The sequence below is a fragment of the Ips typographus genome, linkage group LG1 (assembly GCF_016097725.1).
Source record: "Ips typographus isolate SLU linkage group LG1, UJ_Ityp_2.0, whole genome shotgun sequence".
Lineage (NCBI taxonomy): Eukaryota > Metazoa > Arthropoda > Insecta > Coleoptera > Curculionidae > Ips > Ips typographus.
In genome coordinates, this window is record NC_138422.1 from 12,734,743 (window position 1) to 12,753,829 (window position 19,087).

The 19,087-nt window shown below is 32.7% G+C and overlaps 1 protein-coding gene across 1 annotated transcript in view; it reads right to left on the reverse strand.

Annotated features, from left to right (window-relative positions):
• LOC145728226 (uncharacterized) overlaps nt 1-19,087 on the reverse strand; it is a 71,594-nt gene that overhangs the window by 36,162 nt on the left and 16,345 nt on the right. Inside the window, exon 2 of the mRNA XM_081978317.1 lies at nt 6,898-6,956. The gene's annotated coding sequence lies outside the window, so the exon portion shown is untranslated. The remainder of the gene's footprint in view (nt 1-6,897; nt 6,957-19,087) is intronic.

Below are 19,087 nucleotides of genomic sequence, written 5' to 3' on the forward strand. Positions count from 1 at the left end.
ACACCTCACGCCATTTTTTTTTTGAAATAACAGAAATTTGTTTTTTACGAAAATAATAGATAACTTGGTTCCCTTTAAAAATAAGGAAAAAAAACTCTAGTTTATTGTGCAAAATTTATAGAAAATGCAATTTAAAAATTTAAGATGGCAGTTACGGCCTCTGGCGGTCATTTTTAGAACTTGAAAATATTTTCCAGCGAATTTTTATGGCAGATTTACCTAAAAAAATTTTTACCCCAAAATCATACGACAAACGGTTCCCGAGATACAACTAAAAACTAACTAAACTAAAAACTGCTATTGTTAAACCATTGTATAAAAAGGGTGATCCAGAAATAATGAATAGCTAGACCTATAAGCCTTCTGCCAGGATTTTCCAAACTTTTTGAACTGGCAATGTGTAAAAGAATTATAGAATTTATGAACACGGATTTATAAAGGAAAAATCAACACAAACGGCATTATATCAATTTATACAATCAATCATTAAGCACTTTGAAAATAGAGGCCGCATTTGGAATATTCCTAGATCTTTCGAAGGCCTATGACTGTCTACATCGAGAAATCTTATTAAATAAAATGGAAAAATATGGGATAAGGGGGCAACCATTGGAGTGGGTAAGGTCATACTTGCAAAACAGGCAGCAAATAGTGGCTGTCACTAAAGATGGTCAATCTAGTAGGTCAGGGACTCTTTCGAACGATTATGGAATAGCACAAGGTAGCATTATAGGGCCAATCCTCTTTGTAATCTTCATAAACCGACTTGTATTCGGTAGCAGATGAACCATGGCAAACTATTATTAACTATGCCGATGACACCAACTTGTTGATTGGAGACAAAAATAGTTTGAACCTAGTAAGCAATAGTCAATATTTAACGTCTAAAATTGAAGCATGGTTTGCTGATAACGGCTTAATTTTGAACGCAGAGAAAACTGATTTAGTCCTGTTCAGGACAAAACAATCAAACTTTGGTAAACTGGAAGGACTCCCGATTGTCGGAAAAGACATAACAGTATCTGAAAACACGAGGTTCCTAGGGGTTTATCTGGATGAGAACCTTGACTGGTCTTTTCATTTGGATAAACTCTTGAAAACTTTGGGAACTATCTGCTACGGAATACGATTCACTGGTAAATATCTAAGTGAGCAATGTCTAAAAATTCTGTATAGCGCCAATTTTGAATCCAGACTGAAGTACGGTATTATGTTCTGGGGCCGAGATGGTAGGGTTCAGAACATTTTTATTGCTCAAAAACGAGTTATGAGAATAATTAAAAAAATGGATTATCGGCAATCATGTAGAAACACTTTCAGGTCAATGGGACTAATGACAGTATACGCTCTGTATATATATATATGAATGGTTAATGTTCTTTTTCAACAACAGAAGTTTATTTTTTCAGAATCCACAGGTAAACAAATATAATACAAGATTAACCCATCAAATTATGTATCCAACACACCGGCTGCAAATAACAGAAAAAACTCCCCACTATATGTGTATAAAGCTCTTCAATAAGTTACCTATGGATATTAAAACAATTGTGAGTAACCAAAAATTTAAAAGGGAGCTAAAAAAGTTATTAATCCAATTGGAACCCTATCATCTCGACGATTACCTAAACATGTAGAGGTTGAACTCTCCTGTATTGAATGAGTATACTATATCATAAGTATAATAATATACCTAAGTAGTCTTTCTTTTGCTGACGCAATTTCATTTTGTTGTATACGTTGTTTATGACAATCTTGAAATAAAGTTACTACTATTTCAATATATAGGGTGTCTCAAATTTACATGGCCAACCAAACTTACCTTACAGAGAGATTGATTGATAATATTGTTTGATTTTCACACTGTATTTCTAACTGTGTTGTGAACTTCAACACAATTTTCTGGACCTTAGCAGAATTCTTCTTGGTTGATTTAATTCTTTAAAAAATTTGACATTCAATACACATCTCAGGTCCACTTTTCTCATTAACTCGATGGCTTAAAGGTCATTCTAAACTTTTTAAAATCACAAAGAAGGGGGAACTAATGAGAAACCTTATCGGTACCCAAACCACACGCATACACACGTTTCCGTTTACACAAAGAAACCCATTAAACGCCTATTTGCACCTCAGATTGTTTATCCGTTCTTAACGATCGAAATGCGGCTTTTGAAAGTCGTAAGATCATCCAAAACTTTCTTGGGTTTATTTGGTTTTCACTGGTTTCCGACGACATGTTTCATTCGACACAGGCGCCTGTAATAAAACTGTAATCACTCAGTTTGGTTGACCACTTTTACTTTCCAAACCGTGTCAATAAAACCAAGATCCGATTTTACATCCGCTTTGCTAAGTGTCAATTGGTATTACTTTCGGTTTCTGCAACAATGACTTATCCGTTGTAGATGTTTTCTTGTTTGCTTCAATTTCCGGGTTGTAAAGCGATGAAGAGTAATTTTCCGGCAGACGAAGCAATAATCGTTTCCACTTGACGTGTTTACCGAGTGTTACATTAAAAAATCATAACAATAACAACAACAATGACGAAATAATATTTGATACAGTTAAAATGTCTTAAACAAAAAAGTCATGCGATTAAGGTAACGGTCATGGCACACGAATCGCCTTTTTTACGCTAATTACACAGAATTAAAATGCCTTATTTCTTTCTGCACCGTGAGAATAGACCAAGACAGTTTCTATGGGGTCATTAGAATGATAGGAATTTCTGGTGCCAAGTACAGGGTGTCCCAAATTGAGAGTAACACCTCCTTAGTAAACTATAACAATTTAAATTGTGGCACAGTGTTGATTTTCCTTTCTGCCAATTTAATGGTTATTTACTTTTGAGTAATGATTTACCGGTAAGGTATAGTAAAATTGGAAAAGTAAAATTCAGTGTGACAATTTACCAATTTTTCCAGTAAATTCCAATTTGACCAGTAAATTTGTGGGTCTAATTGAAATTTGTCACCTGTCATGGCTGTCATTGGAATTATTGTATTAATTTGAAAAGTCATAAATCTGAATCACTACAATTTTTATGCATCCCCTGTATAGTAGTGGAACTGACTGACGTAAAACTTCCAGGGATGAGTTTAGCAGTTCTTTACTGATATTTTTGCTCTTACTCAAATTTTTCGTAACTTTTACCGTTTTCGAGTTATTTAGCAAAAACTGGTTTGATTCAACAAATTTTTTTCAGTTGAAATTGTGATCTGAAAGACAGTCAGAGACAAAATTGCCTGTAAAAACCACTTAAAGTGAGAAAATGACTGTTTTAAGCACATTTTTGGAATCCTCATTCAATAACCTGAAAAAACACTACAAAATTTGGTATAGTCAAAGAGAAAAGCGGTGTCAAAATTTGAACTGCCAGAAAAACTGTTTGAAAATCCACTAGGAGTGACAAAATGACAGTTTTAAGTACATTTTCGGAATGCTCATTAAATTTCCTATTCAATAATCTTAAAAACAATACAAAATTTGGTACAGTCGTAGAGAAAATCGGTGTCAAAATTTGAACTGCCAGAAAAACAGTTTGAAAAGACAGTCAGGGACAAAATGGCTTGTCAAACCCACTTGGAGTGAGAAAATGACAGTTTTAAGTACATTTTTGGAATGCTCATTAAATTTCCTATTCAATAATCTAAAAAAACAATACAAAATTTGGTACAGTCGTAGAGAAAATTGGTGTCAAAATTTGAACTGCCATAAAAACAGTTTAAAAAGACAGTCAGGGACAAAATGGCGTGTCAAACCCACTTGGAGTGAGAAAATGACAGTTTGAAGTACATTTTTGGAATGCTCATTAAATTTCCTATTCAATAATCTAAAAAAACAATACAAAATTTGGTACAGTCGGAGAGAAAATCGGTCAAAGTTTCAACTGCCAGAAAAACAGTTTGAAAAGACAGTCAGGGACAAAATGGCTTGTCAAACCCACTTGGAGTGACAAAATGACAGTTTTAAGTACATTTTTGGAATGCTCATTAAATTTCCATTTCAATAATCTAAAAAAAAACAATACAAAATTTGGTACAGTCGGAGGGAAAATCGGTCAAAGTTTCAACTGCCAGAAAAACAGTTTGAAAACACTGTAAGGGACAAAATGGCTTGTCAAATCCACTTGGAGTGACAAAATGACAGTTTTAAGTACATTTTTGGAATGCTCGTTAAAGTTCCTATTCAATAATCTAAAAAAACAATACAAAAATTGGTACAGTCGTAGAGAAAATCGGTGTCAAAATTTGAACTGCCAGAAAAACAGTTTGAAAAGACAGTAAGGGACAAAATGGTTTGTCAAATCCACTTGGAGTGACAAAATGACAGTTTTAAGTACATTTTTGGAATGCTCATTAAATTTCCTATTCAATAATCTAAAAAAACAATACAAAACTTGATACAGTCGGAGAGAAAATCAGTGTCAAAATTTGAACTGCCAGAAAAACAGTTTGAAAAGACAGTCAGGGACAAAATGGCTTGTCAAACCCACTTGGAGTGAGAAAATGACAGTTTTAAGTACATTTTTGGAATGCTCATTAAATTTCCTATTCAATAATCTAAAAAAACAATACAAAATTTGGTACAGTCGGAGAGAAAATTGGTGTCAAAATTTGAACTGCCATAAAAACAGTTTAAAAAGACAGTCAGGGACAAAATGGCGTGTCAAACCCACTTGGAGTGAGAAAATGACAGTTTGAAGTACATTTTTGGAATGCTCATTAAATTTCCTATTCAATAATCTAAAAAAACAATACAAAATTTGGTACAGTCGGAGAGAAAATCGGTCAAAGTTTCAACTGCCAGAAAAACAGTTTGAAAAGACAGTCAGGGACAAAATGGCTTGTCAAACCCACTTGGAGTGACAAAATGACAGTTTTAAGTACATTTTTGGAATGCTCATTAAATTTCCATTTCAATAATCTAAAAAAAAACAATACAAAATTTGGTACAGTCGGAGGGAAAATCGGTCAAAGTTTCAACTGCCAGAAAAACAGTTTGAAAACACTGTAAGGGACAAAATGGCTTGTCAAATCCACTTGGAGTGACAAAATGACAGTTTTAAGTACATTTTTGGAATGCTCGTTAAAGTTCCTATTCAATAATCTAAAAAAACAATACAAAAATTGGTACAGTCGTAGAGAAAATCGGTGTCAAAATTTGAACTGCCAGAAAAACAGTTTGAAAAGACAGTCAGGGACAAAATGGCTTGTCAAATCCACTTGAAGTGACAAAATGACAGTTTTAAGTACATTCTTGGAATGCTCATTAAATTTCCTATTCAATAATCTAAAAAAACAATACAAAATTTGGTACAGTCGTAGAGAAAATCGGTGTCAAAACTTGAACTGCCAGAAAAACAGTTTGAAAAGACAGTAAGGGACAAAATGGTTTGTCAAATCCACTTGGAGTGACAAAATGACAGTTTTAAGTACATTCTTGGAATGCTCATTAAATTTCCTATTCAATAATCTAAAAAAACAAGACAAAATTTGGTACACAGGAGAGAAAATCGGTGTCAAAATTTGAACTGCCAGAAACACAGTTTGAAAGGACAATCAAGGATAATAGTGATGGGTAAACACCCATTCATCGGCAGAATTTCTTCAAGACAAATATACAGTGCGTTTTTTTTAACGCGCAACATAGGATTTCACGTGTTAAATTTTTAAGCCCATGTTAGACCATGTTATTTTGGAACTACAAGTATAAAACTTGACGGGTGGCTGTTTCTTACCCTGAAGCTTAAGTAAGTTTACCAATTCGGCCTAAAAAGTGTTAAAAAGCTTGCAAAAAATCATCTTTTTTCGAAAAGGTTTTATCGTTTCATACTCCCTGTATGCATTGTTGTTCTTTGTTGTTTTTGATACTGGCACGGCAGGTAGCAGGTAAAATTTGGCGTAGAAAGTAAAACAGGGTGATCATTAACTTTATATCAAGAAAGTTAAGAACAAAAGAAGTATTTTTATAAGTGAATTGTTCAAAGTGACCTCCGTTTGAAGCCAAACAGTATTCCAAACAATCATAAAATGCCCTTTTGACATTCAAAAGATGTCGGGTCGTGATGCAGTCAAAATATGTCACTTTACCTGCTACCTGCCCTGCCAGTATAAAAACAACAAGGAACAACAATGCATACAGGGCGTATGGAACGATAAAATCTTTTCGAAAAAAAATGATTTTTTTCCAGTTTTTAATCACTTTTTAGACCAAATTGGTAGACTTACTTAAGCTTCAGGGTACTAAAGACACAGCAGTCAAGTTATAGACTTGCAGTTCCAAAATAAAATGGTCTAACATGGGCTTAAAAATTTAACACGTAAAATCCTATGTTGCGCGTTAAAAAAAACGCACTGTACAAAACTGCAGTAGTCGGAAATAAAACAAAACATAAATTCTCGGTTTTTTAAGTTTTGCTTGTCAGATTAAAGTCATTAAATTAAGGATGAAATAACAAATTTTATTTTTACCGGTAAAACAGGACTATGTCACTGAAATTACATCTATCTTTGTTTAGTAACGATCTGACATTTAAAAATAATCAGTGTCAGATTTTATCTCTCTCATAAAACGACCATACCAAAAATAAAATTATAAAACGATGATAATAAACGAATGTTTAAAAAAAATACTATTCACTTCTTCTTAACATTCATTCCGCTTTCCTAAGTTAATATACGAAACAGTTTATTAATTGTGTGAGTAATTTTTTCTAACAATTTATGGGGACACCATGTAGACGCAAAAAAGCCTTGCAAAATAGCTCCATGTACTATTTTTTCGGACTAGGTTGAGGTCAGTAGAAAATACGCAACTTCAAGAGGCCAAGCATGACTGCATTAAGTCATCGGAATTTAAATGACCGTTTTAAAATTTCCATCATGTACTCACCTGTTAGGTAGTCAATGAGGGTGGTTCTTTGTCCTCTTGTATCGCGTCCATAACAGCGTCTGCAAAGAAATAAGCGTTAGTCATTACCATCGATACAACATCAAAGGATCACGGCGAAGGTGAATGATCACACAAAACAGTAAAAGTTTGGAAAAACAAAATTTCCAGGAAATCAATCAAACCTCGGCGAAATTAATCGACAAACTTCTAATGTATGAATCACACCCAGGTGTGTTTAGTATCTGGAAGTTGGGTGAGCAGTCAAAACATTTTTTGATCAGTTTACGGTTGTCGGATTAAAGTAAATTAAAACGGACTCGTTGACTGATCGCTTCAAGAACTAAGTCACATCGCTCAAGTTCGACATAATTAACATTGATCACTAGTACACTACGTGCATTTTATTTATTTATAAAGTACCTACATATCCGGGTAAGGTGACGTGTAATTAATTCCCCATGGAACACGGATCGATGCTAATCAGGTTTAGCTTAGACGGAAAATCTAATTTTTCGATCCCTCTGTGTTTACCTCGGGGGACGCCCCTGACAGGTTACGATCCCCTGTAGAGGTAACGTGTGGCCTAAGCTCATTTTGTGTGAACCTGTTTGGTTTTAGTCTTAGAGACGTCTAGTCTAGAGTTAATAGTTAGAATCAGAAAAAGATATTCACAAAACGTCCAAAAAAGTGAGCATCCAACGTCACTTGTTTAGTACATTTTGCTTTTGTTTTGAAAATTTTACCAACAACTGTAAAATAAAACTATAGTAAGTCAATAGCAAAAAACACAAAATCTTTATTTAGTAGCTAAAAGCTGCCCAAAAGGCATATTGTGGAGATTGACTTTGTGGTTTTTGCTTGTACTTACACTACAACTCCACTGTGTGAAGATGGACTACCTTTTTTCAAAACTATACTAAGGTACAGGGTGTCTGGATTTAGAGTGTTTTGACAGGAAAACCCCGTTTTCCGGATAGATAGACATGTCTAGAGGTCGATTTTTGTGAAAAGATGAATGGCAAAAACCGTATTTTGATATTTTGTCAGTTTGTGGCGCTAGATGGCGTTTTTCAATATTCGCCAAATTTGAAAACTCCTTGAACTTTTGTTTATTCGAAGTGAAACAAACATTCTTAATGTTAGGATAGTATATGAGAGTGTTCAAATAGTATAAGGCACTCAACATTGTATGTTGACACTTCGAATAGAGGTTAGAATGAGTCGAGCAGTGTTAGAAGCAACGGAAGGGAATCGCAACGTTGTTCAAATCGTTTAATGTATTTTCAAGTAATATACTAAAGTTAATGAACAAATCTTTAAAGTTAATGAAAGAATACACTTTACACATATTCACCATTTGATAGCTAATCAAAAAATAAGTTGACTTGCATTTTGCCATTTTTCTGAAAAACGTTTCCTAAGGAAGATACAGTCCTCCAAATTTCAATTTAAAAAATCGTTTTATATTTTAAAACTGAACATCCAAGACTTGTGAAAGTCCAAATTTGTACTGAATAGTCTAAAAACTTTTTTACTACTAAGAATGGTCTTATGATTCGCTTTCTCAGACTGCCATCCTGGTTGAGTGTCTGAAACTGGCATTCAAGAACTAAAAAAAGTCCGGAAATCAAGACAAAGATTGTATTGTGCATGAAACTCATTTTTTACTACTAAAAATAATATAAAAGTTGACTTTTAATGCTAGAACTGACTTTACTAGGACTAAAGAGTCCAAAAGTATATTTTCAAGACTTTAATTGGTGTACAACTCAATTTTCTGGAGTGGACAACAAGTCTAGAAGTAAATTAAATTTTCGGACTATTTTATTTCTAAAAATTAGTTCTCAAGACTATTATTGTAGCATTTGGTACCAACATTTTTTACTTTTATTACTGAAGAAACTTGACATTTGGAAATAGCCTTAAACTCGATTTTTCAGTCTTAAAAAGCACTAAAAACAGTCTGAATTTCTTAGAGATGCTACAATTTATTGCACCTATGAGTGTAGAAGTGAATTTAATAGTGAAGAAGCTTGAAATAACATTTTCAAGATTATGGTCAGTGGACAAACTAGCTTTTAGGCCTGATAAGTCAAAAACTTTGTAAAGATAGTCTTGAAACTCGATTTGAGGCACTGAAAACAGCCTTAAAACACTAAAAACATTCTAGTTTATTAAGAAATACACGAATTTTTAGCTCTGAGTTGTCTAGAAGTCGATTTAATAGTGACAAGGCTTCGAATGCCATTTTAAGTCTATGAAGAATGTAATAATTGTTTTTTAAGTTTGCTATGTCAATAACTTGGTGAAGATAGTCTTGAAACTCGATTTTCCAAGCTGAAAGCAGTTTTGAAGCACTAAAAATAGTCCAGAATTTGAAGAAAATGAAAAGCAAAGTAAAAAGCACGAAAAGTTCGTTTTCAAGACAATTTTCATGAATCTAATGTCAATGTCCTGCATCCAAGACTATTTTCAAGACTAAAATATTGAAATTTGTCTTCAAATTATGAAAACTTACTTCAAATGCAAATTTTAAGCTTCTGATGTCACTTTTCATTAGTTCAGTCACATTTTGGGGTTCAAGTCAATTTTTAAGGTTTAAATGTATGAATTTGTAGTAACAAATTCTTGAAAAAGTAGTTTTTATGTCTACAAGTCAATTTTTAGTATTAAAGTCTCTCGATTTGCATGAAAACTGGTTACAAACACAATTTTTAAGCTTCTGAAATGTTTATCTTTTCTAATTCAATTTTCAAAACTAAAGTCTTTTAGTTTGTCTGGAAACTATGAAAACTGGCTACAATAATATTTTTTAAACTTCTTAAGTGAATTTTCCGTTTCTAAGACAATTTTTAAGTTGGGTTAAGTTAGTTTTGGGTCTTTGACCGTAATAACGTCTAATAAAGTGCTTGTTCCAAATTTGATCAATATTGCTCCAACGGTCTGACAGTTATGACAAAAAAAACGATTTTTTAAACAGAAATTTGAAGGACTGTATTTTCCTTAGGAAGCACTTATCAGGAAAATGACATAATGAATGTCAACTTACTTTTTAATTGGCTATGGATTGGTGAATTATTGACATTTAAATCTGGACCACCCTGTACCTACTAAAGTTCATGAACAAATCTTTAATTACGATAACTACCAACCTACATAACACTACACTACACTTTTTTGATCCAGTGGTTCAGTGGTTTTTTGCTAATGTCTTCCGTATTTTCAAAAATTTACCTCACCACACTCTTTATCTTAAGAGTTACATACTATTCGCGTTTCAAGATAAGAGATACCTACTCTCTCTGGTGATCAGTTTTGAAAACAGTTTCGGGTATTCCAGCTGTCATTTCTCCGTTTGTTTACGTTGATTTTGGTTAGAAATTTAGCACTGGTTTCATAAATGTAAAGTGTCAGTGTCATTTGTAATGTTAGGTTAGAAACGGGTTGCCCGATTTTAGTTCAACTGGCGCTGCGATCTTAACTTGAAACGTCAATTCAATTCCAACTGCATTAATTCGGCCATATTGGAATTTTTGACAAGCACCTTCTATAAGTTTTCTAGAATAGGCGGCTCTGGCTCTAGCAGACTGACAATTATCACTTATGACGTTTTGCTTGTCAGTCTTTGACAATAAACCAAACAATGGACGAGACAGATCTGAAGTTAATTCCAGATATGCTGTTCTTGAGCCACCGAGCTGCATTACTTTTATAGATTATTCAATTAAATAAATCCCATTGCAGTCATGCTAACGTTGAGAGCGACTTTAAACCGTAAAAACTCGTTGGACGGCAAAAAAGACACGATGGTTCGATAAACATAAACACGCACAAAGAGGGGTGGTTTCACGACCATTAATTTAAATTCAAAGGGACACAAACCAGACATTTTTCTTGTCCCTTTACGGTTTTCGCTACTTTGTTTTCGGTTTTCATGACCAACCTCATAAATAGTCAATATCAATCATACTTTGTACAATTAGATCCAATTGGATAACACAGCACTCTCGAGGTATTAAACCATGGGTATTTTGACCTTTATTATGTTGTAATATTTGTTACTACCATTAAATACCGAGGATAAAATTAAAATTGACTTTAAAGCTTGCTTCCTATTGTTGTTTTGATTGAAAATTTCTGTGGGAATTCACACACGTAAATTTTGGGTTGTAATGTTAATTGTGCTATTGCTAACCATATTGAAGGGCATCTATCTAAAACCGACAAGAACAATCGCACTGTTGTTCGCACAATCTGTACGTATATTTATTCCGGATTTCCAGCGTACTGAAAATTATTTCCATTTCAAATGCGAAGGCATAAATAGCTCTTTCAGTTTTATATAGAAAATTATGCGTTTAAGCTGGGCAATTACCAGGACGACGGCATCGGCCATTGCAGAGCAGCTCATTACTAGACTCGTATGCCCTTCGATGCCGACAAATGTAATCTGTACTTTATTGCGACTATAATCGAGAATAGTTTTTTATGGTATCTAATGCTGTTTTGATTCGCTAATTTAACGCGGTTTATTAGCGTTTTCAGCGATCGGAAACTGTCATTAGGGGCGGTCTACATCAATATGACCCAGGATTAAACAGATCGTTCATTAGTTTCAAGCAATTTATACTTTGTACAGGATGTTCCAAGAATAATCAGTACAGCGCATATTGTTGATTTCAGTTTATTAGAAGATTCAATCTGGCGAAATTAAAAAGTCAACAACCAATAAGAGTTTTTATCAAGTTTTACTACTTTTCAAAGATATTTTGAGACTGAATTTTGTCCGAAAAATATCAAAAAAATGTTTTCTTTTTACAACAAAATTTAACTTTAAATTGCTTTTTTTTGTGTGAAAATTAGAGCTTGTTTAACCATTATTTAAGTTCCGGATTGAAAGAGGTTTTAATTTTTGAAATATATGAATTGGCTAATAATTCAAAATTAAAACCAATCAATACAGAGGCTTTGTTTTCAAACTCCATGGAGCGAGCAAAACGTTTTTGACGTCACGATAACTGACTGACTGAAAGTGGTTTTCCATCTTTGTTTAATTCATTTATTTGTAGTTATCTTACTAATTTATCAGGTCAGGGCTACATTTTTAACTGACAGAACTTTCTGTCACTTTTTTGTCATTCGTTGAATTTTGTGATTATTGTAAGGTAGTGATGAGGGTAAATTTACCGTGACCGGTTATTTACCTATAAGGTAAAGTAAAATTCAGTGTGACAGGAAAATTTACCAATTTTACCAGTAAATTTATGGGTCTAATTGAAAAGATATTATTTTTCTGTCATTAATTTGAAAAGTAACAAATCTGAATTACTACACTTTTCATGCGCCCCCGTATAGTAGCAACACTCACGGACTGTAAAACTTCACGGATTAGTTTGGCAGTTCTTTACGAACATTTTTGCTCTCAATCAAATTTTTCTAAACTTGTCTGTTCTAAACGCCGTTTCTGAGTTATTTAGCAAAAACTAGATTAATGCAACAAATATTCAAATCAGTTGAAGTTGGGATTTAAAATTTGAACACCTTGTAACTTGATTATTTTTGGCAGTTCAGGGAGGTTGAGCCACTCAAATTAATCGTCTTGAGCTCCTCTTTCCAGTGGTGTAAAGCAAAAAAGTATAACTTAAAAATTGCGTACAGGGTGGCCAAAAAATCTGAATCACTACAATTTTCATGCACCCCCTGTATAGTAGCAGCATTGACCGACTGTAAAACCTCCACGGGTTAGATTGGCAGTACCTTACGAACCTTTTTGCTCTCTCACAAATTTTTCGAGACTTTCACCGTTTCTGAGTTATTTAGCAAAAACTAGATTAATGCAACAAATTTTCAAATCAGTTGAAGTTGTGGTTGAAATTTGAACACCCTCCCCAGTCAATTTTCATGTTTTTGACGTTTTCAACATTTCCAGTCAATTTTCAAGTTTTGGCTTTGTTTTCAACATTCCTAGTTAATTTTCAAGTTTATGACCTTATTTTCAACATTTCCAGTCAATTTTCAGGTTTTTGACTTTGTTTTCAACATTTTCAGTTAATTTTCATGTTTTTGCGTTTGTTTTCAACATTTCTAGTCAGTTTTTAAGTTTTTGACTTTGTTCTCAACCTCCCCAGTTACTTTTCATGTTTTTGACGTTGTTTTCAACATTTTCAGTTAATTTTCATGTTTTTGCGTTTGTTTTCAACATTTCTAGTCAGTTTTTAAGTTTTTGACTTTGTTCTCAACCTCCCCAGTCAATTTTCATGTTTTTGACGTTGTTTTCAACATTTCCAGTCAATTTTACGTTTTGACTTTGTTTACAACATTCCTAGTTAATTTTCAAGTTTATGACCTTATTTTCAACATTTTCAGTCAATTTTCAGGTTTTTGACTTTGTTTTCAACATTTCCAGACAATTTTCATGTTTTTGCGTTTGTTTTCAACATTTCTAGTCAATTTTTAAGTTTTTGACTTTGTTCTCAACCTCCCCAGTCACTTGTCATGTTTTTGACGTTGTTTTCAACATTTTCAGTTAATTTTCATGTTTTTGCGTTTGTTTTCAACATTTCTAGTCAGTTTTTAAGTTTTTGACTTTGTTCTCAACCTCCCCAGTCAATTTTCATGTTTTTGACGTTGTTTTCAACATTTCCAGTCAATTTTACGTTTTGACGTTTTTTACAACATTCCTAGTTAATTTTCAAGTTTATGACCTTATTTTCAACATTTTCAGTCAATTTTCAGGTTTTTGACTTTGTTTTCAACATTTCCAGACAATTTTCATGTTTTTGCGTTTGTTTTCAACATTTCTAGTCAATTTTTAAGTTTTTGACTTTGTTCTCAACCTCCCCAGTCACTTTTCATGTTTTTGACGTTGTTTTCAACATTTTCAGTTAATTTTCATGTTTTTGCGTTTGTTTTCAACATTTCTAGTCAGTTTTTAAGTTTTTGACTTTGTTCTCAACCTCCCCAGTCAATTTTCATGTTTTTGACGTTGTTTTCAACATTTCCAGTCAATTTTACGTTTTGACGTTTTTTACAACATTCCTAGTTAATTTTCAAGTTTATGACCTTATTTTCAACATTTTCAGTCAATTTTCAGGTTTTTGACTTTGTTTTCAACATTTCCAGACAATTTTCATGTTTTTGCGTTTGTTTTCAACATTTCTAGTCAATTTTTAAGTTTTTGACTTTGTTCTCAACATCCCCAGTCACTTTTCATGTTTTTGACGTTGTTTTCAACATTTTCAGTTAATTTTCATGTTTTTGCGTTTGTTTTCAACATTTCTAGTCAATTTTTAAGTTTTTGACTTTGTTCTCAACTTCCCCAGTCAATTTTCATGTTTTTGACGTTGTTTTCAACATTCCCAGTCAATTTTCAAGTTTTGACTTTGTTTTCAACATTCCTTGTTAATTTTCAAGTTTATGACCTTATTTTCAACATTTCCAGTCAATTTTCAGGTTTTTGACTTTGTTTTCAACATTTCCAGACAATTTTCATGCTTTTGCCTTTGTTTTCAACATTTCTAGTCAATTTTTAAGTTTTTGACTTTGTTCTCAACCTCCCCAGTCACTTTTCATGTTTTTGACGTTGTTTTCAACATTTTCAGTTAATTTTCATGTTTTTGCGTTTGTTTTCAACATTTCTAGTCAATTTTTAAGTTTTTGACTTTGTTCTCAACCTCCCCAGTCAATTTTCATGTTTTTGACGTTGTTTTCAACATTTCCAGTCAATTTTACGTTTTGACTTTTTTTACAACATTCCTAGTTAATTTTCAAGTTTATGACCTTATTTTCAACATTTTCAGTCAATTTTCAGGTTTTTGACTTTGTTTTCAACATTTCCAGACAATTTTCATGTTTTTGCGTTTGTTTTCAACATTTCTAGTCAATTTTTAAGTTTTTGACTTTGTTCTCAACCTCCCCAGTCACTTTTCATGTTTTTGACGTTGTTTTCAACATTTTCAGTTAATTTTCATGTTTTTGCGTTTGTTTTCAACATTTCTAGTTAGTTTTTAAGTTTTTGACTTTGTTCTTAACCTCCCCAGTCAATTTTCATGTTTTTGACGTTGTTTTCAACATTTCCAGTCAATTTTACGTTTTGACTTTTTTTACAACATTCCTAGTTATTTTTCAAGTTTATGACCTTATTTTCAACATTTTCAGTCAATTTTCAGGTTTTTGACTTTGTTTTCAACATTTCCAGACCATTTTCATGTTTTTGCGTTTGTTTTCAACATTTCTAGTCAATTTTTAAGTTTTTGACTTTGTTCTCAACCTCCCCAGTCACTTTTCATGTTTTTGACGTTGTTTTCAATATTTTCAGTCTCGGTTATTTTTGTGAGTTTGGTGTTTAATGCAACAAAAATCTTCAAATCAGTTGAAGTTGTGGTTGAAATTTGAGCACCCTGTAACTCGGTTATTTTTGCGAGTTTGGGGAGGTTGAACCACTTAAATTAACCGTCTTAAAACTTTGTACTTCCGAAACACAGTTTTCTTAATTTACCAGTCATTTTTAGGTTTTTACCGCTCAAATTTTCCAATATATAATAAAAAAAGTAATTTTATTATTATATATTGATTTCAGTCAGTGTTTGACAAATAGAAGATTACAACAGAGACAACTGAATAAGGTTTCAGCATCTTAAAGGAAATTAGAAATTTTATTTTTAAATTTCTTGAGAAACCTTGAAATATACTTGGAATTTCTTTAAATCCAAATTTAGCCCGAGTACTAATTTTAGTAGAATGGTTAGGAGTCGGAAATACCCAGGAATTTCCACCAGAAAAAGCATTCTCACTTTTCACTATTTATAATATGCAGTTACACGTATGTCACACTTATTAGAGACTTGTATAATTCAAGCCAATGAAATTATTCGTATTTGTGAGTTTGAGGCTAAAAACAATTTGGCAACAGTGATTAAAAATTTTTAAAAAACCTGTTTTTTTTTAACACCCTGACACAAGACCATTAACAGAAAGTGCAATAAATTGAGCCCTAAAACGGTAAACCGGACTTAAAATCCGTTGACCTGTTTCGAAACTAGGACATTTTTAAGAACAAAGTTTTGGTCTCATTTTTTTGCGCAGATGATACTTTTCAAATACAAAAAAACAGTGCAATATGTGTGATGTACACTTAGTTGTAAGCGCAAATCAACTCAACAAATACGTCTGGATTCATATGTGTGTGTGTTTATAATTAAAAGTGAACTTATGTAAATGTGCATTTGCACCTTAATACACATACACTCGGAAAGTAAATAAAATAATTAACAACCGCCTTGGAGAATGGTTAGATAAGCTAACGGTACAGCAACTAAGCTAATTGTTAAATAATAATGTCACTCGACTAATTGCGGCCAACCTGAGGATAAGTTCTTATATGGTCGATCCGTAAACCTGATTGAATCCACTTGCAGCACTGATCTAAGACTTGAAGCATCTTTTAACCAACTCATATAAGGTTTTGAGGTAAAAAGGTGCCAGACGAGCATTTATTCTTTCGCCACGACCGTGTGTGACTCACTCTAAAACGTTCATTCAAGGGTAGTACTGGTGTGGAATTCTTGTAATAGTTGGCCGGTCAGGTAACTTGGTTTGATTCATCATCGGAAAATTTTGATCCGAGGAATTTTAGGTCGTCCAACGCCCTAGGAGAATTCGTTCCTACTACAGTAGATCAATATTAGGAAATCGAACTGTCTATTGTTAGAATTAGTATTCATTGTTGCACCTAATTCAAAAGGCCACTATGGTCTATTTTTGTAATATGTTGCAGAGAAAGTAGAACACACTGCTGTTTGTATAGGTGTAATAAACACCTCGGTTATGTAACTTAATGGATTATTGATTGAAAGGAAATAGTCTTAAATGAAGAAAAAAACCTTTTAAATTTATTGATTGCAAAAATAGGAAGCAAACCGTACAAAAATGATACAAAAGGTAAAGAAATTCCCATAAGAACTATTCACGATACTTATCGTGTCTTATCTCATTATATCTTGAGATATAATGAGATAAGTTTAGTTGCAACATGGTAAGTCGCACTGAAAAGAAGATACAATAACACTCTGTAACAAAATTTGGGTCATGTTTGTTCCCTTCGACATAAAATGTTTTTTTGGGTTTCTTGGACCCAAATAGTGGGAAACGGCCATTGAGAGCTGTGGGAAAATTGGCATAAGCTCAGGAAACTCGCACATTTTGAGTTTTTGTCAATATTTGCTTTATATTCTAGCAGTGAACAGACGACATTCCCGGTGTTTTTGTCAATGTGAGGTTCTAGGATGGTCAGAAGAAACAGTGTTCACAAGAAGCCAACCCACGATTTTGGTGGGGTTACCTAACCCATAATCTACTTAAATTAGGCCATTTTAAACCAATTTTTACCCATTTCAGGGATTTTTTCAAAATTCTTTTTAGTATAACTGAAATTTTTAATTTTTGATTGGGCCTGGATAAAAGGACGAAGGAAGATCCATATTAAATAAGAAAGAATTCAAGACTAAAGGGCTTCGCTTAAATATCAAAAATTATCATAAATTTAGCTAAAAACATCGGCTGTTACGATTTTTATCAATTTTGGAACTTTTGCTGTAACAAAATTTAATGTTGGTTATTTTCAATAACTGTTAGTTTACATCAACAAAAGAAGAAATAGGATTAGGAGAAATAATATTATAAAAAATAAAGACAGAATTACAAATAATATTACATTTACAGGCAATGTATTAAGTATCAAGGCAATGCAAAATGTGTTAAGTGTTACAGTTAAAAATATTGCCAATAGTCCGTTTTTTGACTTAAATCAAAAATGTAAAATTTTCTTATAGATTTTACGTTTGCTGAGAAAAAGAAGATATCTTTAAAAAATCTCGAAAAACTGCTTACAATGGGTAAAAACTGGTATAAAATGGACTAACTTAAATAGGTTATGGGTTAGGCAACCCAACCAAAATCTTGGGTTAGCTTCTTTTAAGGTCTCCTGACCTTCCTAGAACAACCTCTCTTCCTTAAATTAAAGTCAAATTTTGGCAAAAACTTAAAAAGTGCTATTTTCCGATTTTCCTGAGATTATTCCAATTTTCCAATGGGCGCTTCCCACTATTTGGGACCCAAAAACACACTTTTAGTCGATGGAACCAAGCGTGATCCAAATTTTGTTACACGTAGTGTAAGAATTCAGTATGCAAAATGTTAATTTTTTCTTTTTCCTTCCTTCGAATCATCTAAAAGAATTATGGAGAAATCTTAGTTTCCTCCTCCCTTTACTATAACTGCGATAAGTTTCGGTTTTCTAATTCTTAATAATAATTACTCTACAGGGTGGTCCAGTTTTAAATGTCAATAATTCACCAATCCATAGCCAATTAAAAAATAAGTTGACATTCATTATGTCATTTTCCTGAAAAGTGCTTCCTAAGGAAAATACAGTCCTTCAGATTTCTGTTTAAAAAATCGTTTTTTTTGTCATAACTGTCAGACCGTTGGAGCAATATTGATCAAATTTGGAACAAGCACTTTATTACACGTGATTACGGTCAAAGACTGAAAACTAACCTAACCCAACTTAAAAATTGTCTTGGAAACGGAACTTTTCACTTAAGAAGTTTGAAAAATATTATTGTAGCAAGTTTTCATAGTTTCCAGACAAACTAAAAGACTTTAGTTTTGAAAATTGAATTAAAAAAGATAAAAATTTCAGAATCTTAAAAATTGTGTTTGTAATCAGTTTTCATGCAAATCGAGAGACTTTAATACTAAAAATTGACTTGTAGACATAAAAACTACTTTTTCAAGAATTTGTTACTACAAATTCATACATTTAAACCTTAAAAATTGACTTGAACCCCAAAATGTGACTGAACTTAATAAAAAGTGACATCAGAAGCTTAAAATTTGCATTTGAAGTAAGTTTTCATAATTTGAAGACAAATTTCAATATTTTAGTCTTGAAAATAGTCTTAGATGCAGGACATTGACATTAGATTCATGAAATTTGTCTTGAAAACGAACTTTTCGTGCTTTTTACTTTGCTTTTCACATTCTTCGAATTCTGGACTATTTTTAGTGCTTCAAAACTGCTTTCAGCTTGGAAAATCGACTTTCAAGACTATCTTTACCAAGTTATTGACATAGCAAACTTAAAAAAACAATTTTTACATTCTTCATAGACTTAAAATAGCATTCCAAG